This window comes from Triticum urartu, chromosome 7A (genome assembly GCF_056163025.1).
Source record: "Triticum urartu cultivar PI428250 chromosome 7A, HENAU_Tu73, whole genome shotgun sequence".
Taxonomy (NCBI): Eukaryota; Viridiplantae; Streptophyta; class Magnoliopsida; order Poales; family Poaceae; genus Triticum; species Triticum urartu.
The window spans coordinates 246,403,719-246,430,527 of record NC_141879.1 but is presented as its reverse complement, the minus strand read 5'-3'; positions in this window follow the sequence as shown (position 1 = coordinate 246,430,527).

Sequence of the window (26,809 nt, the reverse complement as noted above, 5' to 3'; positions counted from 1 at the left end):
TCTTGGATCGGTTGGATCGTGAAGACGTTCGACTACATCAACCGTGTTAACCTAACGCTTCCGCTTTCGGTCTACGAGGGTACGTGGACACACTCTCCCCGTCTCATTGCTATACATCTCCTAGATAGATCTTGCATGATCGTAGTTTTTTTTGAATTTGCATGCTACGTTCCCCAAAAGTGGTATCAGATCCAGGTCTATGCGTAGATGATATGCACGAGTAGAACAGAAAGAGTTGTGGGTGATAAGAGTCATACCGCTTACCACCAACGTCTTACTTTGTATTCGGCGGTATTGTTAGATGAAGCGACCCGGACCGACATTACATGACCGTGTTTGTGAGACTAGTTCTACCTACGTGCTTTGCACACAGGTGGCTGGCGGGTGTCTGTTTCTCCAACTTTAGTTGAATCAAGTTTGACTACGGCCGGTCCATGTTGAAGGTTAAAACATCACACTTGATGAAAAATCGTTGTGGTTTTTGATGCGTAGGTAAGAATGGTTCTTGCTAGAAGCCCGTAGCAGCCATGTGAAACTTGCAACAACAAAGTAGAGGACGTCTAACTTGTTTTTGCAGGGCATGTTGTGATGTGATATGATCAAGACGTGATGATATATAAATTGTTATATCAGATGATCATGTATTGTAACAGTTATCGGCAACTGGCAGGAGCCATATGGTTGTCGCTTTATTGTATAAAATGCAATCGCCATGTAATCGCTTTACTTTATCACTAAGCGGTAGCGAGAGTCGTAGAAGCAATAGTTGGCGAGACAACAACGATGCTACGATGGAGATCAAGGTGTCAAGCCGGTGATGATGGAGATCATGACGGTGTTTGGAGATGGAGATCAAATGCACAAGATGATGATGGCCATATCATGTCACATATTTTGATTGCATGTGATGTTTATCTTTATGCATCTTATTTTTCTTAGTACGGCGGTAGCATTATAAAGATCATCCCTTACTAAATTTCAAGGTATAAGTGTTCTCCCTGAGTATGTGTGACGCCCGGATAATTAAGCTACAGTAACCACTCACTAATAATGCCATGTCATCACAATTATTTTTCTAAACCTCACTATGTTCCAAAGCGAATTCAAATTGAATTTAAAATAGAGTCAAATTAATATTTATTCAAACAACAACAAAAATGTTCATTGGTTTCCAAATGTTCACTAACTAATTTTCATGAGTAAAACAACATCATTTGGGATATTTAAATGACCCTAAAATATTCAAAACAGAACCAACATCATTTAAATCAACCATTTAAAGACAAACAAATATTTAAACTATTCGAAAATATTTGAAACTTGTTGCGCTAGGTCATTACATAGTCTAGTATTTATATACTAAATTTTGGGTTCAAGTAAATTCATTTACTAGCTCAACTAAATGCAAAACATGGGCAAAAGAAATGAAAACAGGAAAGGTTAAATAAATAAATAAATAAATAAAGAGAACCCCCACTACCCTTGGGCCTCGGCCAACTGGCCGGCCCGGCTGGCCACCGTAACCACCCCCCTGGGCCAACCAAGCCGCCGGCCCACCTCTCCTCTCCTAATCCCCCCGGACCCCGTGACCTAAAACGAGCGACCCCCACTCCCCCACGACCGCTCACTCTCTCCCTCGTCTCTTCCACCCCACTCGACTAAAACTGGATCTGGGAGGAGCCCGATTCCATGCCGCCGCACCCGCCTCCACCGGACCGCGCCGGCTTCGCCCGGCCGCGCCCGCGCTCCATCGGAGCGTGCTGGCACCCGCGCCCCGCCTCCCCTGCCCCATGCTGCTGCGCAAGCTCGCGCCGGCCGCCTCCCCTCCCAATGGCCATTGCGCCCATCCCCAGCGCCGCCCAACTCCGTCAACCCCGTCGCCTCCCCGATTCCGTCGCCGGACTGCCCCGTCCCGCCTCTCCATCGTCTGTCATCGCCTCGTCCTCGCCCCGCCGTCGCCGGACCACCCCAAGCCGCCTCGAGCCCACTGCCCCCTCCCTACAGCTTCGCGGTGAGCCGCCGCGCCGGTTGCGCCTCCCCTCTCCTCCCCCCTCTCTGCTCCCGTACTTCGTCGTGCGCTCGCCGCTAGCGTTGCGCCGGCGCCCCGGCGCATCCTCTCGCTCGTGCCCGTCCGGGCGAGCGGCCCGCTCCCGTGGCCCCGATAGCCGCTCGAGTGGCCAGATGGGCCACTGCCATCAGGCCCCCAGCGCCCAGAATGAAAAAAAGCAATTTAATAAAAAAATTAAGAAATAAAAAATAAATAACTTAAAATATTAAGTAATTAATTAATTAATTAATTTAATCTGGATTAGTTAACCTAAATTAGCTACTGTTAGTTTAGTTAAAGCAGTCAATGACATGCGGACCCCACACTTTAAAACATTTATAAAAATAAATAAAACACTGATTATAATATTAATTAACCTAATTAGTTAATTAGAAAAATAAGTAGTTAATGACAGTGGGCCCTACCCCTAATTAATCCTGGTTAGGTTAATTAAAAATGGTTAATTAAAATGTGTCACTCACATGTGGGACCCACAAATCAGGTTGACCAGTCAACCTCTGTTGACTGCTAACGTCATGTTGACGTCAGCATGCACTGATCTGGATAATGTTGGATTAAAATAATTAAATAAATGCTAAAAATGATTTAAATCTTTTAAGATCAATATAAAATAAACCATAGCTTGGATGGAAAAACTTAGTACATGAAAGTAGCTGAGAACGACGAGATGAATCCGGATACGCAGCCCGTTCGTCCGCCACGCGTCCCTAGCATAGTGAACATCAAAATTCCCCCTTCGATTCATCCGTCCAAAAACGTGAAACACCGGGGATATTTTCCCCCTCATCGGTATCACCTCATACCACGTTAGGGCACCCCTAGCACCGCTACTTGTCATGTCATGCATCACTATGCATCTGTTTGCATTATATTCATTGTTTATTCCCCCTCTTCTCTCTGATAGACTACGAGACTGACGCCGCTGCTGGTGCCCCGATCGACTACGCTGTTGACGACCCCTCTTTCTTGCCAGAGCAACCAGGCAAGGCCCCCCCCCTTCATCACCAGATATCGCCTACTCTTCTCTCTACTGCTTGCCTTAGAGTAGTGTAGCATGTTACCACTTTCCGTTAATCCTATTCTGATGCATAGCCTGTCATTGTTGCTACAGCTGTTGATACCTTACCTGCAATCCTAAATGCTTAGTATAGGATGCTAGTTTATCACCAGTGACCCTACATTCTTGTCCGTCTGCCATGCTATACTATCAGGCCGTGATCACTCGGGAGGTGATCACGGGTATATACTTATATACATAGTATAAGATACTTGTGGTGACTAAAGTCGGGTCGGCTCGTTGAGTACCCACAAGTGATTCCGGTGTTGGGGGCTAAAGGGGCAGGTGGTTCCACCCAGGTAGTGGTGGGACTAGGTTCTCGACGGCCCCCAACTGATACTTTGTGGCGGAGCGACAGGGCAGGTTGAGACCACCTAGGAGAGAGGTGGGCCTGGCCCTGGTCGGCGTCCGTTGTTACTTCAAAATAACACGCTTAACGAGATCTGAGTATGGCCACTAGCCTATACTAACTAACCAACTACGCGGGAACAGTTATGGGCACTCGACGTCGTGGTATCAGCCGAAGCCTTCATGATGTCAGCGACTGAGCGGTGTGCGCCGGGTTGGACTGGAACGCCTGCTCTTGTATAAGGGAGGCTAGGTCTGCTCACCGGCCGCGTACGCAACGTGCAGGTTTGCAATGGGCGATGGGCCCAGACCCCTGCGCCATAGGATTTAGACCAGCATGCTGACCTCTTTGTTGTGCCTAGGTAGGGCTGCGACGTGTTGATCTTTCGAGGCCGGGCATGACCCAGGAAAGTGTGTCCGGACAAAGGGGATCGAGCGTGTTGCAAATGTGGTGCAGCCCTGCAGGGAAGTTTATCTATTCGAATAGTCGTGTCCCTCGATAAAAGGACGACCCGGAGTGGTACCTTGACCTTATGACAACTGGAACCGGATACTTAATAAAACACACCCTTTCAAGTGCCAGATACACCCGGTGACCGCTCTCTCACAGGGCGACGAGGGGAGGATCGCCGGGTAGGATTATACTATACGATGCTACTTGGTGAACTTACCATCTACTCTCTCCTACATGCTGCAAGATGGAGGCTGCCGGAAGCATAGTCTTCGACAGGACTAACTATCCCCCTCTTATTCTGGCATTCTGTAGTTCAGTCCACATATACTACTATCCCCTTTCATTGATAGCAATGCATATGTAGTGTTGATCCTTGCTTGCGAGTACTTTGGATGAGTACTCACGGTTGCTTTGCTCCCCTTTTTCCCCCTTTCTATATCCGATTGTTGCGACCAGACATTGGAGTCCAGGAGCCAGACGCCACTGTCGATGACGACTGCTACTACTCGGGAGGTGCCTACTACTACGTGCAGGCCGCTGACAATGACCAGGAGTAGTTTAGGAGGATCCCAGGCAGGAGGCATGCGCCTCTTTCGATCTGGATCCCAGTTTGTGCTAGCCTTCTTAAGGAAAACTTGTTTACTTATGTCTGTACTCAGATATTGTTGCTTCCGCTGACTCATCTATGATCGAGCTCTTGTATTCGAGCCCTCGAGGCCCCTGGCTTGTAATATGATGCTTGTATGACTTATTTTATTTGTAGAGTTGTGTTGTGATATCTTCCCGTGAGTCCCTAATCTTGATTGTACACGTTTGCGTGTATGATTAGTGTACGATTGAATTGGGGGCGTCACAAGTTGGTATCAGAGCCGACTGCCTGCAGGAACCCCCCTTCCACACTCCTTGGTCGAAGTTGAGTGTAGTCGATGAAAATTGTTTTACTAACTTGGCTGTGCGGCCCATGGGCCCACGTCGCCATTGGGTGGTATTAGGATCTTTTATTCCTTGTCTACACTCTAGGACTCTGATCTCTCTCTTCTATTTGGGTTAAATGATTTTTCTAAAAACAAAACTAACTTTAGGTTCTCGAAAATACTTCCTTCCGGAGAGCCCCTTATTACAGATGATCGCCTGTTGCACCAGAAGATTCAAAAGATACTCTCCGATATTATCCCGAGAACTTGTGCTCATTGCGTTTGCAACTCCCTTCCACCGTCAACCCCTATAGATAACTACAAGCACTTGCCATTCTTACCTTAGTCCCCAGTTGCTCTTGTTAGTACAAGATACCCCGAAATACTCATTGTTATTCCAAGAATCTTTGTGCCTACTTCCTTGTAGTTCCTGATCACATGAATACACCTACAAATTAATCCTCACACACATCGAGGATTTGTTTCTCCCCAGTTGTTCATGTGTTTCACCAAAGTCTTCGAAATACTATTTGATCTTCCAAAAATCCTCAACAGCCTATTGCTCTTGAAATTCTTGCTTGCTTGCATTATGAATAATCTCGTAAGTCTGGTAATCTTATTGGCATCCTTTGCCATTATCATTTTGAGTCCGCCGATTCAATTTGTTGTGAACGCTCGCAATCCTTAACCAGATCCTAGAATTCATCCTTTCGGCTCAGACGCCATTTTAAACATGAGATGGATCTCGACCAACCAAATTGCCATTGATTGTACCCCTAAGGCTATTCAACTTATCCATCCCTAATCAGAGCATTGCGTCTGATCCCTTGTCTTGGAATTCATAATTCCTTTGCATTTGAGCTTTGAGTTAGTCAGTTGTTTCTATAATCTGATCTCCTTGCATTGTCTCTTCTTATGATTGTGTGCTGATGCTCACATCAGCTCCGTTATGGACCATCGGATCCTTTTTTGGATTTTACCCGACAGTTCCCTTCATATTCAATAACCATGTGAGCCTTTCCATGGGTATATAATGCCTTTGGTAAATTGTATCCTCTACTTTGTGAACCATGCTCTACTTTCGAGCTTGTATTATTTACTCCGAAATTTGTGGTATATGTTCCTAAGATGCCCTGCTAGGTGGAACCTATGCCTTCCTTATTATGTGTGAACTCAAAAGTTTTCACGAGTCATACTCGTCTGGTATTTTGCCAGATAATTCAACACTACAACTTCTTCGAAAAAGAGAAGTGAATGAAAGGTTATGCATTGGAGAAGTGGGAGTCAACCTTGAACCCTGTGTTCATGCCCATGGACACGATGTATACCTTATCATGGAAGCTTCTTTTAAAATAATTATCCCCTTGTTATAAGTTCATCTTGTATCTGTGGACGTGGTTCCGACCATGTTTCTCCTTGATTCCATTTCTCGTGCAAGTTTGAGAACTTGTCTCCTGTAGAGTAATACCCTAGTCCAACCTCTACTTTGATCTATCGTCGATTATTACCCCCTGGTATCTCGAGATTATCATGGAACTGCATAACTTCTTATGAGTTCTTCATCAAGTGCTACATTCTCACTGATTCCAATTTTTCACGGGCTCTGAGTTATTAAACACTCAAAGACACCGAAACCGACTCGAGTCCGCACCGCAATTAAACAACTCTTGGTAACCTTCATTACTTACGAGTTTGAACTCGGTCACGTCATTCCTAGCCTGCTTGGCTATATCATTATTGTGCTAAATTTTAGCTGTGCTACCTGGTCCTTCTTCCCGGAGCACAACTTTCGATGATGAGCTAACCTTACGTCGATCTTCCTTGTCGTATCATTTCGCCTTGAACAACACGATTGATTTCGAGTTTGTGCCATACCCTTGGTCCCAATAATTTTTTGGTTCATCATTCCTTTGACTTGATGCCATTGCTGATCTGTTACATCTTCATGAAATCTCTCTACAAATGTGTCATGATCATCATCAGCATTCTGAGCTCTTCCAGGATATCAATCAATGTCATGACGGGAAATACCATCCTTGCCCCTTGATGATTCGTATTATCATCGACCACTTTATTGCCTTCTGTTCAACACAAACTTGTTCGTGTTTTGTGTTATACCTTGAGATCCTTCTATCCTGCATTTGTTCTTTAATTGGAGTATTACCATCCGTTATGTTAAGAATGCCGTGAGAATTTCACCACCTCTTAAGAAATTCTTGTTGTAGTGATGCTTCTCGCCATCACCATTCTTTATTGCCCCCCGTGTTGACTGAACTCTGTTGTGAGAATTTAATATCTCTAGCAACCCTATTGTTTCAAAGTGAATGACCAATAGTTTCGTTATTGAATCACCATTCTAACATTGGTCGTGCAACCCAGCCCATATTTCGGGTGCACCTTTCAACCAATGTTTAACTGTGTATGTTTTCCTTGAGCATACCTCTTTATATCATTTGATCTGACAAATGATATCTCCTCGTTCACATAAGAGTGGAAATCCATCTTTTGAGAATCTCAATGAATTGTCGCTGAGTCAATAAGCCACCTCCTCACCTCTCCTTGATTTAATGATGAACTCTTGTTTCAGAACTCGCTCCCGCAGTTCAACTCCCGAGAATCTTACAATGTCATCTTGAAAATTTGGTTGCACCTCTCTTCTCATGCATCCCGAGTCTGTGGTATCCTAACGCCAATCAGAACTGGATCTCGGTCAGATATAATGGTTGGAACATATTTCCAAGAGTTATAACATGGTCTTTATATGACCCGGTAAGATGATGTCATGCCTAACACACCTGGCCGGAGGACCTATTGCTATAGTTTCCTTTTCAGTAAGGTTATCCATTCTTCCATGAGGAAATTGTAAGATTTATTCTACAAGTTATTCCTGATGGATCCTTTGTGTTTCCAAGGTTTGATCTTCACCTGTTGACCATGTCCATGCTATCTCGAAGCATGTCTATGGTACTTCGATTTTCAATAAGAGCATTGAAAGCGCAATGCTAAGTTTTCTTTAACCATTATCCAAACACCGTTGTATGGGTAATGCCATGAAAATTCCTCTCCCATTACCTGAATGGTTTTCTACTTTCTATCCTACCTTGGATATCGTGCTTTGCTTGTCCTTGGGAAGGATATACCCCTGGAATATGTGTTTTAACACATTTTCCTTTCCATTGTTCTTTTTAATCTCGTAATCATATTTTCCTTTCCCTTGTTTGGTTTAACCTTTCTTGTGATCTATATGATCTAAGCAGTAATATTCTCCTGCTTATGTAAACCCCTCATTGTACAATTCTGTCAGGAAGACCATGTTACTATTGTTGATGACATTCTAGTAGCCACCGATGGACAAGAACTTTGCCTATTGGTCCGCCTCGTTCAACGAGCAGGAAAATGGTTCTCTTCGTCCCTCGCCCTTGGTACTGATGTTGTTGCCGACATAACTGATAGGCTATCCTCTGAAATACCTTGCTTACATGATCGTGCAAGATGTCCTCGCTCTTCCTACTTTTAACACACATGGTGGGCCCATAACCCACAGGTCCCAGGATCAAAACCTGATTCTCCTGTACACCCTGTTGTCAAAGTTATTCCTCGCGCTTGACTTCTTATGTAATTCATGGGCCACCTACCAAGTGATCTATTCTGGTATCAGACGCAATACTTATTCTCGTTGCTATGAACCCCCTTCACCTTCTGATTAGGCCATCCAATGATTACCTGCCCATTGGAAACTTCTCATGGTACCTTCTTACTTTACTCTCGATATTTTCTTAAGTACCTATTCAAGACTTACTTTCTACCACATTCCCTGAGTTATCCGCCAGATGGTCAACCTTGTAAGGCCCGTTCTCCCGAAGTTACCCCTTGTCCTTTCGTAAGTACGATGAAATTTCCGAAGAAAGGATGCCGACTTCATCATGATGGCTGGAAGCAAAGTAAAGAAGACGTCAATGTAATGGATCGACCTGTTCGAGAAAAGCAACCAAGACCGAGAAGATCCGTTAGACTTTCGTAACCTAGTCTTTCCCCGCTTAACCCACCTCTTAAATCTCGGGACGAGATTTCTTGTAGTGGAGGAGAATTGTGACGCCCGGATAATTAAGCTACAGTAACCACTCACTAATGATGCCATGTCATCACAATTATTTTTCTAAACCTCACTATGTTCTAAACCGAATTCAAATTCAATTTAAAATAGAGTCAAATTAATATTTATTCAAACAAAAAATGTTCATTGGTTTCCAAATGTTCACTAACCAAATGTTCCAAACAAAGAAACCCCCCCCCACTACCCTTGGGCCTCGGCCAACTGGCCGGCCCGGCTGGCCACCGTAACCACCCCCTGGGCCAACCAAGCCGCCGACCCAACTCTCCTCTCCTTATCCCCCCGGACCCCGTGACCTAAAACGAGCGACCCCCACTCCCCCACGACCCCCACTCTCTCCCTCATCTCTCCCCCCCACTCGACTGGAATTGGATCGGGGAGGAGCCCGATTCCACGCCGCCGCACCCGCCTCCACCGGACCGCGCCGGCTTCGCTCGGCCGCGCCCGCACTCCACCGGAGCGTGTTGGCACCCGTGCCCCGCCTCCCCTGCCCCATGCTGCTGCGCAAGCTCGCCCCAGCCGCCTCCCCTCCCACTGGCCGTCGCGCCCATCCCCAGCGCCGCCCGACTCCGTCAACGCTGTCGCCTCCCCGATTCCATCGCCGGACTGCCCCGTCCCGCCTCTCCATCATCGGTCGTCGCTTCGTCCTCGCCCCGCCGTCGCCGAACCACCCCAAGCCGCCTCGAGCCCACTACCCCCTCCCTACAGCTTCACGGTGAGCCACCAAGCCAGTTGCGCCTCCCCTCTCCTCCCCCCTCTATGCTCCCGTACTTGGCCGTGCGCACCGCGCGACCTGGCCACGCCCGATGCGCCCGCCCGCGCAATGTCGTCCCCACCCTAGTGTCGTGCCACTCATGCTACCGCGCCGTCGGCTCCGGTGTGACCCCTGCTCCGCCACGCCCACGATCGCACCTGGCCCCGCATGCCCACGCGCTCCCCTGCCCGCGCCCGTTACGCCCGCCTCGCTCCTCGCCAGCCGTTCCCATTCGCAGCTGCTGCCTGGGGCCACGCCCCTCCTCGTCCGCCCACGCCTCCGCTCACGGCCATGCGCGCTCCCGCCCGCGGACCCCCCCTCTGCGACCCCCCTCCGGGCGCCCACCGCTGGCGCTGCGCCGGCGCCCCGGCGCATCCTCTCGCTCGTGCCCGTCCGGGCGAGCGGCCCACTCCCGTGGCCCCGATAGCCGCTCCAGTGGCCAGATGGGCCACTGCCAGCGGGGCCCCTGCGCCCCAGAATGAAAATTTTAAAAATAATTTAGTAAGAAAAAACAATGATAAATAATAAATAAATAATTTAAAATATTAATTAATCCTGGATTAGTTAACCTAAATGAGCTACTGTTAGTTTAGTTAAAGCAGTCGATGACATGCGGGCCCCACACTTTAAAACATTTATAAAAATAAATAAAACATTGATTATAATATTAATTAACCTAATTAGTTAATTAGCAAAATAAGTAGTCAATGACAGTGGGGCCCACCCCTAATTAATCCTGGTTAGGTTAATTAAAAATGGTTAATTAAAATGTGTCACTCACATGTGGGACCCACACGTCAGGTTGACCAGTCAACCTCTGTTGACTGCTGACGTCAGCATGCACTGTTCTGGATAATGTTGGATTAAAATAATTAAATAAATGCTAAAAATCATTAAAATCAATATAAAATAAATAGTAGCTCGTATGGAAAAACTTTGTACATGAAAGTTGCTCAGAATGACGAGACGTATCCAGATGCGCAACCCGTTCGTCCGCCACGCATCTCTAGCATAGAGAACACACAACTTTCCCCCTCCGATTCATCTGTCCGAAAACGCGAAACACCGGGGATATTATCCCGGATGTTTTCCCCCTTCACCGGTATCACCTCATACCACGTTAGGGCACCCCGCACCGCTACTTGTCATGTCATGCATCGCTATGCATCTGTTTGCATTATATTCATTGTTTCTTCACCCTCTTCTCTCCGATAGACTACGAGACTGACGCCGCTACTGGTGCCCTGATCGACTACGCTGTTGATGACCCCTCTTTCTTGCTAAAGCAACCAGGCAAGCCCCCCCCCTTGATCACCAGATATTGCCTACTCTTGTCTCTACTGCTTGCCTTAGAGTAGTGTAGCATGTTACTGCTTTCCGTTAATCCTATTCTGATGCATAGCCTGTCATTGTTGCTACAGCTGTTGATACCTTACCTGCAATCCTAAATGCTTAGTATAGGATGCTAGTTTATCATCAGTGACCCTACATTCTTGTCCGTCTGCCATGCTATATTATCGGGCCGTGATCACTTGGGAGGTGATCACGGGTATATACTTATATACATAGTATAATATACTTGTGGTGACTAAAGTCGGGTCGGCTCGTTGAGTACCCACACGTGATTCTGATGTTGGGGGCTAAAGGGGCGGGTGGTTCCACCCAGGTAGTGGTGGGCCTGGGTTCCTGACGACCCCCAATTGATACTTTGTGGCGGCGCGACAGGGCAGGTTGAGACCACCTAGGAGAGAGGTGGGCCTGGCCCTGGTCGGCGTCCGCTGTTACTTCAAAATAACACACTTAACGAGATCTGGGTATTTGATCTGAGTCTGGCCACTGGCCTATATGCACTAACCAACTACGCGGGAATAGTTATGGGCACTCGACGTCGTGGTATCTGCCGAAGCCTTCGTGATGTCAGCGACTAAGCGGCGCATGCCGGGTTGGACTGGAATGCCTGCTCTTGTATAAGGGAGGCTAGGTCTGCTCACCGGCCGCGTACGCAACTTGCAGGTGTGCAATGGGCGATGGGCCCAGACCCCTGCGCCATAGGATTTAGACCGGCGTGCTGACCTCTCTGTTGTTCCTAGGTAGGGCTGTGACGTGTTGATCTTTCGAGGCCGGGCATGACCTAGGAAAGTGTGTCTGGACAAAGGGGATCGAGCGTGTTGGGAAATGTGGTGCACACCTGCAGGGAAGTTTATCTATTCGAATAGCCGTGTCCCTCGGTAAAAGGATGACCCGGAGTTGTACCTTGACCTGATGACAACTAGAACCAGATACTTAATAAAACACACCCTTTCAAGTGCCAGATACACCCGGTGATCGCTCTCTCACAGGGCGACGAGGGGAGGATCACCGGGTAGGATTATGCTATACGATGCTACTTGGTGAACTTACCATCTACTCTCTTCTACATGCTACAAGATGTAGGCGACCAGAAGCGTAGTCTTCGACAGGACTAGCTATCCCCCTCTTATTCCGGCATTCTGCAGTTCAGTCCACATATACTACCCCCTTTCATTGATACTAATGCACATGTAGTGTAGCTCCTTGCTTGCGAGTACTTTGGATGAGTGCTCACGGTTGCTTTGCCCCCCCCCCCCTTTCCCCCCTTTCTATATCCGATTGTTGCGACCATATGTTGGAGTCTAGGAGCCAGACGCCACTGTCGATGACGACTACTACTACTCCGGAGGTGCCTGATGAAGCTATGTACCTAGGGTAGGGTAATGGGCCTCACCTAGACACCCTCCCCTAGGACACCATCTTAAAACCAGAAGCATTCGAGGGATAGCATCATCCACTCAACTACAAGCCGTTCCACTCAGAAGATTCAAAGTCACTCGAACACAGCAATTATCACTCGACGGCAGAAGATCTAAAGTCACTCTGCACGGTAATGGTCGGACGTTTATTTCATAGACTTAATAGGCATCTATATCACTTAATTGCTAGCGTTACCAGTAACGCCTCTTTCTTAATGTACTTTAAACCCTTTGTAACGTGGGTTGGCTGGGATCCTGGCGCACTCTATATAAGCCACCCCCCTCCACTGGCACAAGGGTTCACACCCTCTATAAACACACACACATACATAATCCAGTCGACCGCCTCCGGGCACCGAGACGTAGGGCTGTTACTTCCTCCGCGAAGGGCTGGAACTCGTAAACTCGTGTGTACAACTTCGCCATAGCTAGGATCTTGCCTCCTCATACCTACCCCCCATTCTATTGTGAGTCTTAGATCCACGACAGTTGGCGCCCACCGTGGGGCAGGTGTCTTAGCGACTTTCTGGTGGAGTTGCAATTTTTTCCGATTCTCATCGTCATGGTTTCCATCGGAGGACTAGGTGAGGGCCGCGAGATCCATCTCGGTGCACTCGTGTTCATCACCGACGACTCCGCCTGGCTCCAGGAAGCTCCGCTCGACGTCGATGCGCTCCTCGTCCATGGGGCGACGCACTTTCGCGCGTGCATCCGCGGCGTCCTTCTCCGGTAACCATCGACCCAATTTCGGTCGGTTCCTGTGGTGTCTTCATCCCCCGCCACTCGCCGGCACAAGCGTTCCGGTCGGTCGCGGCTCCAGCGGTGGGTGAGGCATGCGGTGGCCCGCCAGTCGGCCATCTCACATGTCGCGGCCATCGAGCCAGACGAATCTCTCTACGGCCTGTTCGACTGGCTCCGTCGAGACCGCATCCGAATGCGACAGCGGCGATCCCGCGGCAGAAGTCTTGATGGTCGACGGACCACCTAGTCCTCCTGGCTTCCCCCGCAACGACGGTGGCGATGGTGGCGGCGATCCGTCGCGTGTTCACGAGGAGTGCCGCCCCGAGCCCCTTTCTTCACAGCGGAGGGAAGAGCTTCGACGCCGCAACATGGATGCACTTCACACTCCTATCGTTGGAGAAACCCCCGAGGCCCAGGCCTTGGAGGAAGCGTGCCTGGCCAACTTGGCTGAGCGCACTCGACTGGAGAACCTGCAGCATGCACTCGACGAACGTGCTTGGCAACGGATCCCTGAATCCTGTCGACGACAGCTTTTTTCACCTCAAACTCAGGTATACCGCACTCCGATCCAAAATCTCACAGCCGCAGCCCGAATAGCAGAGTCAATCCAGCCTTCCTAGTCGGAGGCAGACAGGGGTTTGATGCAGATCCGAGCCTTGCTTCGAGTAGCTGGAGAACAGAATACAGTAGTATCTCAGTCGCGGAGTAGGATCCATAGCAGGTCTGTGGTGGCAGACACAGTCCTGTCGGCTCACAGCCCAAGATCGCCTCCGCGGCGTGAGGGACGTGGGCACCGGCAGGATCAGTACAGAAACCGCGAGCAGTATGATCACCGACTCGGCCACGATGACCATCATCGAGTGCCCACGCCTCCTCCGAGGAGTGGGTCATACGTGCCTCGGCGGCAGGATGATAGGCGCCCCCACAGTGGGGAGCGAAGAGTACCAGTCGACCCAAGAGAGCCATGCTTTGATGCGAGATCTATTCTCGTTCAAGGTCTGGTTGACAGGAATAGAGCGCATAGAGAAGGTCATGACAGAGATTATCCGACTGGCAGCAGAGTGCATGTTTCCGGTCCCGAGTGTTTCAGCAGAGCCATCAGGGCTGCAGTGATTCCTTCCAACTTCAGGTTGGCGACTGGAGTCAGCAAGTTCACCGGTGAGTCTAAGCCTGACACTTGGCTTGAAGATTACCGAGTGGCTGTGCAAATTGGTGGTGGCAATGATGAAGTGGCAATGAAGCACCTCCCTCTCATGCTAGATGGCTCGGCCAGGGCGTTGCTGAACCAACTAGCACCTGGTAGCATATACAGTTGGGAAGAACTCGCCAGAGTGTTTGTTAGAACTTTTGAAGGTACTTGCAAGTGACCGGCAGGATTGACAGAATTGCAGTGTTGTGTACAGAAACCGAATGAAACCTTGAGAGATTATATACAGAGATGGATCACATTACACCATACAGTGGAAAATGTGTCATATCACTAAGCAATCTGTGCCTTCAAGGAAGGCGTTAAGTATCGAGAGTTGAATCTGAAATTCGCTCGGACAGGAGATATGACTCTGACTCGGATGATGGAGATTGCAACCAAATACACTAACGACGAAGAGGAAGACCGACTCCGGAGTGGCAAGCACAAAACAGTCTCCCAGGACACCGGTGGAGGTACTTCCAATCGGAAACAGAAGCGTAAGGCCGAGCTAGTTGCTCCTGGTGAGGCCTTAGTTGTGGCTCAAGGAAAGTTCAAGGGAAAGCCCAAAGGGTCCTGGAATCCCAAGAAAGTGAAAGATCAAGACGGAAATGATGTGTTGGATTTGCCATGTCACATTCACACCAAGAAAGATGAAGAGGGTAATTTGATTTATCCCAAGCACACCACTCGACAGTGTCGACTCCTGATCCAGCAATTCCGAGAGAAGCAACCCAAAGAGAAGGAAAAGGAGTCGGACAAGGATGAGGACAAGGAAGAGGATGATGACGGTTTCCCTAACGTCAACTCCACTCTGATGATTTTCGCTGATGTTGAGAGCAAAAGTCGATTGAAAGTTATCAACGAAGAAGTGAACATGGTTGCTCCGGCAACACCAAGTTATTTGAAGTGGTCCCAGACTACCATCACATTCGACCAGTCTAACCATCCAGCACGTATAGCCACCCCTGGGAGGCAAGCGTTGGTGGTCGACCCAGTTGTTGAAGGCACTCAACTGACTAAAGTGCTGACGGATGGTGGTAGCGGCCTGAATATCCTTTATGCTGAAACCTTGAAGGGAATGGGGATTCCGATGTCCAAGCTCAGCGAAAGTAATATGAGTTTCCATGGCATTATACCCGGCAAGAAGGCTGAATCACTCAGCCAGATCGCCCTTGATGTGGTTTTCAGCGATTCCAAGAATTACTGCAAAGAAAAGTTGACATTTGAAGTGGTAGATTTCAAGAGTGCTTATCATGCCATTCTGGGTAGGCCTGCCTATGCACATTTCATGGCTCGACCATGTTACGTATACCTCAAATTGAAAATGCCTGGTCCCAGAGGAGTGATCACTATCACTGGAAATTGGCAGAAAGCAGAAGAGTGCTTCCAGAAGGGCTCAAAAATTGCTGATGCACAAATGGCGGCAGTCGAAATGCAAGAATACCAGAAAAATGCAGATCCGAGTGATTTGCTGCGCTCCAAGAAGCCTGCCACTGATTCTGCATTTCAGTCGTCTGGTGAAACCAAGTCGATTCATATTCACCCGACTGATCCTAATGCTGCTCCTACTCATATTTCAACTTCACTCGACATCAAATAGGAAGAAGCGCTCATCCAGTTCCTCCGTGAGAACTGGGACATCTTTGCATGGAAACCTTCTGACATGCTGGGTCTACCCAGGGGACTGGCTGAGCATCGTTTGCGAGTCGACCAGAAAGTAAAACTAGTCAAATAACATCTTCGACGGTCCACCGTACAGAAGAGAAAAGCAATTGGCGAGGAAGTGGCTCGGCTCCTGGCAGCTGAGTTCATCCACGAGATTTACCACTCCGAGTGGCTCGCCAATGTTGTTATGGTCCCCAAGAAGGACGACTCACTTCGCATGTGCATTGACTTCCAGCATATCAATCGGGCCTGCCCGAAAGATCATTTTCCTCTCCCCTGTATCAACCAAATTGTTGACTCGACTAGGGGGTGTGAGCGTTTGTCTTTCCTAGACGCCTATTCCGGGTACCATCAGATCTGACTGTATGGACCCGATGAGATAAAAACAGCTTTCATCACTCCATTTGGGTGTTTTTGTTATGTCACCATGCCATTCGGTCTCAAGAATGCTGGGACCACATTCATGAGGATGATTCAGAAGTGTCTGCTCACTCAAATCAATCAGAATGTGGAAGCATACATGGATGACATTGCGGTCAAGTCGCACAAAGGTTCCAACCTGCTGACTGACCTTGCAGAAACCTTTGCCAACTTGAGAAGATATGATATCAAGCTTAACTCATCAAAGTGTACTTTCGGAGTTCCTGGCGGAAAGTTACTCGGCTTCCTCGTTTCCGAACGAGGGATCGACACGAACCCAGAGAAAGTTGGTGCCATACTCCGGATGAAGCGCCCTATGCGTGTGCATGATGTCCAGAAGCTTACTGGTTGTTTGGCCGCCTTGAGTGGATTCATTTCTCGCCTCGGTGAAAATGCATTGCCTCTTTACCGACTGATGAAGAAATCTGACAAGTTCAAGTGGACTCCTGAAGCTGATGCGGCATTTTCAGATCTCAAAGCCTTGCTTTCCACCCAGCCGGTGCTCGCTGCCCCAATCAGCAAAGAGCCTTTACTGCTTTACATTGCAGTCACTGGACAAGTTGTCAGTATAGTACTCACGGTCGAGCGGGAAGAAGAAGGAAAAGCCTATAAAGTTCAACGCCCAGTATATTATGTTTCTGAAGTTTTAGCTCCATCCAAGCAAAGATATCCACATTATCAGAAGCTTGTTTATGGGATTTACATGACCACGAAGAGGGTTGCACATTATTTCTCCGATCACTCCATTACAGTCGTCAGCGATGCCCCATTGTCGGAAATTTTGAACAACAGAGATGCAACTGGTCGAGTGGCAAAATGGGCGATTGAACTCCTTCCCTTGGATATCAAGTTTGAGGCAAAGAAAGATATCAAGTCCCAGGCAATAGTGGATTTCCTCGCCGAGTGGATCGAACAGCAACTGTCGACTCAGATTCACTTGGACCACTGGACCATGTTCTTCGATGGATCCAAGATGTTGAATGGTTCTGGTGCTGGGGTGGTATTGGTATCCCCCTGAGGCGACAAGCTCCGCTATGTTCTCCAAATTCATTTCGATTCCTCCAACAACGAAGCTGAATATGAGGCACTTTTGTACGGGTTGCGTATGTCCATTTCACTCGGCGTCCATCGCCACATGGTCTACGGTGACTCAGATATGGTGGTGAATCAAGTAATGAAGGAGTCGGATGTCAGAAGCCCAGCTATGACTGGCTACTTCAATGCGGTGAGAATGTTAGAAAAGAAGTTCGAGGGTTTAGAACTTCACCATATACCCCGACTGGAAAATCAAGCAGCGGATGATTTGGCAAAGATAGGTTCCAAGAGAGAAGCCATTCCCAGTAATGTGTTTTTGGAGTATATTCATACACCTTCAGTCCAGGAAGATCCTTTCACTGAAGAGCCCCCGTAGCCAAAGAGTACCGCTGATCCGACTGAAGTCGAAGTCCCGGCCGTGGTCGACTTGATCATGGAGGTTTTGGTCATCACTCCCGACTGGACAGTGCCGTACATTGCATACATCCTCAGGAAGGCACTACCAGAGGACGAAGAAGAGGCCCGGCAGGTCGTCCGCCGATCCAAAGCTTTTACTGTGATAAGAGGGCGGATGTTCAAAGAAAGTCTAACTGGAGTCAGCCAGAAATGCATAACACCAGAGGAAGGTCGAGTGATCCTCAACGACATCCACTCGGGGACCTATGTTCACCATGCGTCCTCTCGGACCATTGTAGCCAAAGGATACCGAGCAGGATTTTATTGGCCACGGGCAAATGAGATGGCACAAGAAATAGTTGACAAATGTGAAGGCTGCTAGTTTTACTCCAACATGTCTCACAAGCCTGCGTCAGCCCTGAAGACCATTCCACTCGCCTGGCCCTTCACTGTTTGGGGTTTGGACATGGTTGGACCTCTAAGAACGGGTAGGAGCGGCTTCACTCATGTACTCGTGGCAGTCGACAAATTCACCAAATGGATTGAAGCCAAACCTATCAAAAGTCTTGAATCCAGTACTGTGGTCAGTTTCATCAGAGAGTTAACATTCAGATATGGTGTTCCACATAGCATCATCACTGACAACAGCTCGACCTTCGACTTGGATGAGTTCAGAGCCTTCTGTGCTTCCCAAGGCACTCGAGTCGACTATGCATCGGTCGACCATCCCCAGTCGAATGGACAAGATGAAAGAGCAAACGGATTAATCCTCGAAGGACTGAAACCCCGACTGATGCATGACCTCAAGCATGCGGCAGGCGCCTGGGTCGATGAACTTCCGTTAGTACTTTGGGGTTTGAGGACGACTCCAAATCGGTCGACTGGTCGAACACCATTCTTCTTAGTCTATGGAGCTGAAGCTGTGCTTCCGAGTGACTTGCTTCACAATGGACCCAGAGTCGAGCTTTTCTTAGAAGATGAAGCAGAACAGGCTCGGCAAGACGCAGTTGATCTCCTAGAAGAGGAAAGAGAGATGGCTCTGATTCGATCGACCATTTATCAGCAAGACTTGCGTCGATTTCACGCCAGAAACGTGAGGGGTCGAGCATTTCAGGAAGGAGATTTGGTTCTTCGAGTGGATCAGCAGAAACCACACAAGCTCGCCCCTACTTGGGAAGGTCCTTTCATCATTACCAGAGTGCTCCACAACAGAGCGTACCACCTCTACAACGTCGAGCATAAGAAAGACGAGCCACGCGCTTGGAATGCGGAGTTGCTCCGCCCCTTTTACACTTAAGCATTCAGACTGTTGAGATGTAATAAGAAGTATCCCTTAGTTTGATTATCAAAGACACGGTTTTACAGTCTCATAAATAATCGTTGTTCTCTTTTATGTTTATGTTCTAAATCCCCCAGTGGGTGCCTTAGATGCGAATCCATTTTGCCTAAGTTTAACAAATCCCGCCGAGTGATGAGCAAGCCTCTCACTCGGGGGCTTAGCTCCGAATCCGTTTCGCCTAAGTTTGAAAAATCCTACCGAGTGGTGAGCAAGCCTCTCACTCGGAGGCTTAGCTGCAGTCCAATACTCGCCTAAGTTTGGAAAGTCCTACCGAGTGGTGAGCAAGCCTCTCACTCGGGGGCTTAGCTGTGAATCCATTTCGCCTAAGTTTGAAAAATCCTACCGAGTGGTGAGCAAGCCTCACACTCGGAGGCTTAGCTGCAGTCCAGTACTCGCCTAAGTTTGAAAAATCCTACCGAGTGGTGAGCAAGCCTCTCACTCGGAGGCTTAGCAGCAGTCCAGTACTCGCCTAAGTTTGAAAAATCCTACCGAGTGGTGAGCAAGCCTCTCACTCGGAGACTTAGTTGCAGTCTAGTACTCGCCTAAGTTTAAAAAATCCTATCGAGTAATGATCAAACCTCACACTCGGGGGCTTAGCTGCAGTCCTGTACTCGCCTAAGTTTAAAAAGTCCTACCGAGCGATGAGCAAACCTCACACTCGGGGGCTTAGCTGTAGTCCAGTACTCGCGTAAGTTTAAAAAATCCTACCGAGTGATGAGCAAACCTCACACTCGGGGGCTTAGCTGCAGTCCAGTACTCGCCTAAGTTTAAAAAAATCCTACCGAGCGATGAGCAAACCTCACACTCGGGGGCTTAGCTATAGTCCAATACTCGCCAAATTTGAAAAAAATCCCTATCCATAATGACGACGAGGTGCAGGTCGACTGCAACCCTCTCCTTGGAGCTGCGCCACAAGTACAACGTGTGCTCCATCCCTATCCACAAGGACGATGAGGTGCAGGTCGACTAGAATCCTCTCCTCGGAACTGTGCCACAAGTATAACGTGCGCTCCATCCCTATCTGCAAGGACGACGAGGTGCAGGTCGACTGCAACCCTCTCCTTGGAGCTGTGCCACAAGTACAACGAGCACTCCATCCTATCCGCAAGGACGACGAGGTGCCGGTCGACTGCAACACTCTCCTCGGAGCTGCACCACAAGTACAACGTCGCTCCATCCCTGTTTGCAAGGACGACGAGGTGTAGGTCTACTGCAACCCTCTCCTTGGAGCTGCGCCACAAGTACAACATGCGCTCCATCCCTATCTGCAAGGACGACGAGGTGCAGATCGACTGTGATATCTCCCTTAGAATTGCATCTCAAGTTCAAAGAATATTCTGAGTGAAGAACAAGTTCCACTCGAAGGCAAACGCAAGCACATGCAGAACATAAACCAAGTTCGGTTAAAATCTTAAAAGTTTCAGGACAAAGATAAAAGTACTCGGGCATCAGGCCCGAAGGAGTTTAATGGTTACAAAATCACTCGGCATTCCGAGGCAAATTTAAGGCGAGGTATCAAGTTTGTTCACTCCGTAGGAGGAGGGCTTGCAGGCTCGACGAACTCGTCCAGATCGATCCCGTAAGCGATCCGAGTGGCAGCATCAATGAAAGTCTCCATGAAGGATTGGAAGTCGTGTCTTTTGGTGTTAGCAACCTTGATCGCCGCCAACTTCTCTTCTCGCGCTTCTTTGCAGTGGACCCTAACCAACGACAGGTCCACGTCAGCACCGCATCGGGCAGAAGACTTCTTCCATTCCTGCACTCGACCAGGAACCTCATTGAGTCGAGTCATTAGAGACTCGAGATAATTTTGAAGCGTTGCCCTTGGCCAGAGTGATGTGTCAATGCGTGACGTCGCTACCTTCAAATGAGCAAGATAACTGGTAACACTAGCAACACGAGATTCTAGTCGAAGCACATTCATGGCAGCCTCATTGCCGACTAGAGAAAGGATGGGATCCAAGCCCGTCTCGATCTGCCCAGTTTCCTCTTCAAATTTTTGGCAGAATTCTGCAGATTCAAGGAGTTAATGAGTCGACTGGTCCGCAGTGACCTGCAAACAGTGAAACAGTCGGATAAAAGGGGGTACCTTCGAGCATAAGGAAGAGCTTCTTGGCGGGGGCTTTCAGATAAGCTTCCAAGTCGTTTCTCCTACGAGACATGCTTTCCAGCTGCTCGTTCAGAGTCACCTTATCCTTCTTCAGACGAGTCGCCTCTCGGTTGGATTTAGTAAGAGACGACTTCAGCTTGGTTATTTCCTCCTCTAGCGCTCCGATCGAAGCCAACTTTTTGTCAGCAAGGGCAGTCTTCTCCTGAGCCTCCTTTTGCGCAGCTGCAAGGTCGAGGTCCTTCTTCTCCAGAGCCAGCCTCATTTTCTCTGTGAAACACACATTTGGGTCAAACAGAAGAACGAAGGGATAACTTGAAGGATGGTCGAGATAAGTAGTCGACAGGCCGTTACCTTCTGTACCGACAACTTCATCTTGAGCCTTTTTTAAGTTCTGCCGGGCCAGCTCTAAGTCAAGGTTGAGTTGCCTCTGCTTTTCCTCGAATTCAACGAATTTGGAGATAGGCGCACAGGATTTTTGCAATAAGTAAACGACGTGTCAGTGAACAAGATCAAAGATTATTTACCTCCGAGTGAATAAAACTTTAAAGACTACCGCAGAATCAAACATTCTATAGTAGTCTCGGGGACTACACCCAGTGGGTGCACTTAGCGTGCCCCCACTGGTCCAGATTCCACTCGACACGGTCCGCCTAGACCGAGTGGAAACAAAAAGAGAAAGAAGTGTTCAGACCCCAACCGACTGCCAGCAGTCGACTGTGGTCTCGGGGACTACACCTAGTGGGTGCACTTAGCGTGCCCCCACTGGTTCAGATTCCACTCAACACGGTCCGCCTAGACCGAGTGGAAGAGTGAAAACAAAAAAGATGACAAAACACCCAGTGGGTGTGCAGATGCGAAGTGTAGGACAACAAGAGATTACACGGAGAAAAATTATTCAGGTAGCATATCCTAACAGAACAAGTTCAGTCGGAAGCCAACTTGCTTGGACATTAGCTCGAAGGGCCGCGCTTGCGTCACAAGCAGCCTGACTGTTTTCGTGCACCGCCTTCACCCGCTCCATAATTATACCAGCCTGGCGAATGGCTTCCGCAGCGGCGTCCGCCTGGCTTTCTGGAACGTGACGAGTAGTGAAGAACGGGACTGACAGTCCAGACACAGCAGTTTGAAGTTCTGAGGTATGAAGTTGGACGGTTGAAGAAGGCATCGGCACAGTCGACGATGTGGGGCGTACACTCGACATTGGATCGGCAAAAGTAACAGAAACCCTGCTCACATCTTCAAGTTGTCGAACTTCTGGTTCTGCCGCCGGTTATGATTGGGATGCCTTGCCAACTGACGCCTTCTTGTTCCTTCTGGGCCTCGGCGGCACGTCCTCGTCATCATCTGGAAGCTCAATGATATTAGGAGGGGCTGCAAAGAAATCAGTCGACCCCAGATCAGTCGTCAGAATTTAATCGACCAAGTAACGAAGGACAGGATTACGAGAGTTGTACCTGGGTTGGAGGTAACTGCATCTTCCATCTCTTCGTCTTCGTACTTGTGGGTGGAAGTCCCGGAGGTAGCAGCTCTGCAAATTTCAATATTCAGTCGGTCACGTTTGTTGCAGTGAGTCAACCAAAGAATCAGGTTTGATTATTACCCAGATATAGTAGGAATGGCCACTTTGATCTGGAGCAAAGCCTTCGGCGGTTTGGATGACGCAACCTTCGGTTGTTTCGACGCTGGAGACGATGCAACTGTCGGTTGCTTCGGTGCCCTCTCAGTCGGCACTGGAGAAGACGTCCGGGGGCGCTTCGACGACTGCCCAGTCGGTGCGGTCGCTTTGTCATGGATGCTTGCCGGGTCGTGAGCATGCTTGGATCTTTTTTCTCTACGAGGAGGCGAGTCGACCTCTTCTTCATCACTTGGGTCGTCACTCTCCTCGTCCTCCTCCTCCTCAGAGTGCCATTTGCTGCTCTCGCCCCCGCTCGCTTCCCCCTCTGGATCCTGCTCCTGCTCTCCATTGGGCATCGAGTACATCTCAGTAAGGGCCTGAAAGATAACAAGCGAAGCAAAAATCAGTCGGTTGTCAACAAGCGATTACATGATAAATCAAGAAAACACTCGGCAATCCAGAGTCGGACCTGGTCTGGCTGGCGCAAATTGTCGAATGGAGCGACTCTCCTGGACCCCCTGGGGTTATCCTTATTGCCAGTGATGCCTTTCAGCCACTTCTCCACCGTGTCCTCGTCGACCTCCTCCGGGTGGATCCGAGTGGAATCCTCAATACCTGAGTACATCCACATCGGATGGTCACGGGCTTGGAGCGGCTGGATGCCTCATTTAAGGAAGACCTCCAACAGATCCATACCGGTCACGCCATCCCGGACGAGCTGGACCACCCGCTCGACCAACACCTTCACCTACGCCCTCTCCTCTGGGATCACTTTCAAGGCTGAGGGCTTCTCGACCCGAGCCATGGAGAAAGCAGGAAGTCCGGTCGACTGACCTAGAGTCGGCTGGTCTTTGCAATAAAACCAGGTCGACTGCCATCCTCGGACCGACTTAGGAAGGATCATGGCTGGGAAAGTGCTTTTACCTCTCATTTGAATCCCAAGACCCCCGCACATCTGAATCACATGTGTCCTCTCGTCACTCGGGTTGGCCTTCTTGACCGACTGGGAACGACACGTGAAAATGTGCTAGAAAAGACCCCAGTGTGGCCTACAACCTAAGAAGTTCTCGCACATGGACACATAGGCAGCGAGATATATGATGGTGTTGGGAGTAAAGTGGTGGAGTTGTGCTCCAAAGAAGTTCAAGAATCCCCGGAAAAAAGGATAGGGAGGCAGAGAAAATCCACGGTTAACATGGGTGGTGAGGAGAACGCACTCACCCTCTCGCGGATGCGGTTCGGTCTCGCCTTCCGAGAGCCGCGCCGATTCATGGGGAATCAGCCCCCCCCCCTCGACCAGATCGTCGATGTCGTCCTAACTGATCGTCGACCGGATCCACTCGCCCTGGATCCAGCTGTGCGGCAGACCGGACCCGATGAAGATCCGCCCTAGCTGGACTTCTTCCCCTTCGCCTTCGCCGTCGCCTTCTTCGCGCACTCTAGAGCCACCATCTTCTCCTTCCCCATGGTCGCGGGCGAAACTCGAAGGGAGGAGTGACGTCGGGAGCAGAAGTGGGTATGGCGGAGAGAGTAGAAGAGAAAGGAGGAGAATGGGGACGCGTTGTCCACAAAACCCCAATCTGGCACCTTATCTGAGGCCGCTTCCGAGTGGCTAACCTGTGGGTCCGGATGATCCTATAAAATCCCGCAACAGTCGTGTGCGAGGTACGTGGCGAAAAAGGTGGCGCGGTGATCGAGGCGGCCTCGCCTAATCCCATCCGATTACTGCAGCCTCCTCCGTCCCGCGCGCTTCCCCAAAATACGAATCCCATGATATCCACGAGCAGCAGGGCAACCTGTTAGACGGAAGATTTCTTTCATATCAGTACTCAAGACATCACAGTAAAGTTCACTCGGCAGAACCAAGAATGGATCAAGGCGACTGAAAAAGAAGTTGTTGTCATCACGGTTGTTCATTTGGTCCCCATAAGGCGCTTTTGAAGCGCGAAAATTGAATCGGAGGTGCTCTCAACTCCTTCTCCATTCAAACCCTGAACTATTCGGGGGCTAATGATGAAGCTATGTACCTAGGGTAGGGTCATGGGCCTGACCTAGACACCCTCCCCTAGGACACCATCTTAAAACCAGAAGCATTCAAGGGATAGCATCATCCACTCGACTACAAGCCGTTCCACCCGGAAGATTCAAAGTCACTCGACCACAACAATTATCACTCGACGGCAGAAGATCTAAAGTCACTCTGCACGGCAACGGTCGGAAGTTTATTTCATAGACTTAATAGGCGTTTATATCACTTAATTGCTAGCGTTACCAGTAACGCCTCTTTCTTAATGTACTTTAAACCCTTTGTAACGTGGGATGGCTGGGGTCCTGGCGCACTCCATATAAGCCACCCCCCTCCACTGGCACAAGGGTTCGCACCCTCTGTAAAAACACACACATACATAATCCAGCCGACCGCCTCCGGGCACCGAGACGTAGGGTTGTTACTTCCTCCACGAAGGGCCTGAACTCGTAAACTCGTGTGTGCAACTTTGCCATAGCTAGTATCTTGCCTCCTCGTACCTACCCCCCATTCTACTGTCAGTCTTAGATCCACGACAGTGCCTACTACTACGTGCAAGTCGCTGACGACGACCAGGAGTAGTTTAGGAGGATTCCAGGCAGGAGGCATGCGCCTCTTTCGATCTGGATCCCAGTTTGTGCAAGCCTTCTTAAGGCAAACTTGTTTACTTATGTCTGTACTCAGATATTGTTGCTTCCGCTGACTCGTCTATGATCGAGCTCTTGTATTCAAGCCCTCGAGGCCCCTGGCTTGTAATATGATGCTTGTATGACTTATTTTATTTGTAGAGTTGTGTTGTGATATCTTCCCGTGAGTTCCTGATCTTGATCGTACATGTTTGTGTATATGATTAGTGTACGATTGAATCGGGGGCGTCACAATATGCACCGTTGCTATAGTTCGTCGTGCCGAGACACCACGTGATGATCGGGTGTGATAAGCTCTATGTTCACATACAACGCGTGCAAGACAGTTTGGCACGTGCAGAATACTCGGGTTAAACTTGACGAGCCTAGCATATGCAGATATGGCCTCGGAACACTCAGACCGAAAGTTCGAACGTGAATCATATAGTAGATATGATCAATATAGTGATGTTCACCATTGAAAACTACTCCATCTCACGTGATGATCGGACATGGTTTAGTTGATATGGATCACATGATCATTTAGATGACTAGAGGGATGTCTATCTGAGCGGGAGTTCTTTAGTAATATGATTAATTGAACTTTAATTTATCATGAATTTAGTACCTGATAGTTTTTGCATATCTATGTTGTTGTAGATCAATGGCCCGTGCTACCGTTCCCTTGATTTTAATGCGTTCCTAGAGAAAGCTAAGTTGAAAGATGATGGTAGCAACTACACGGACTGGGTCCATAACTTGATGATTATCCTCATTGCTGCACAGAAGAATTACGTCCTGGAAGCACCACTAGGTCCAAAACCCGCTACAGGAGCAACTCCAGACGTTATGAACGTCTGGCAGAGCAAAGCTGATGACTACTCGATAGTTCAGTGTGCCATGCTTTACGGCTTAGAATCAGGACTTCAAAGATGTTTTGAACATCATGGAGCATATGAGATGTTCCAGGAGTTGAAGTTAATATTTCAAGAAAATGCCCGAGTTGAAAAATATAAATTCTCCAACAAGTTCTACAGCTGCAAAACGGAGGAGAATAGTTATGTCAGTGGACACATACTCAGACTGTCTAGGTACCATAACCACTTCACTCAGCTGGGAGTTAATCTTCCTGATGATAGTGTCATTGACAGGGGTCTTTAATCACTGCCACCA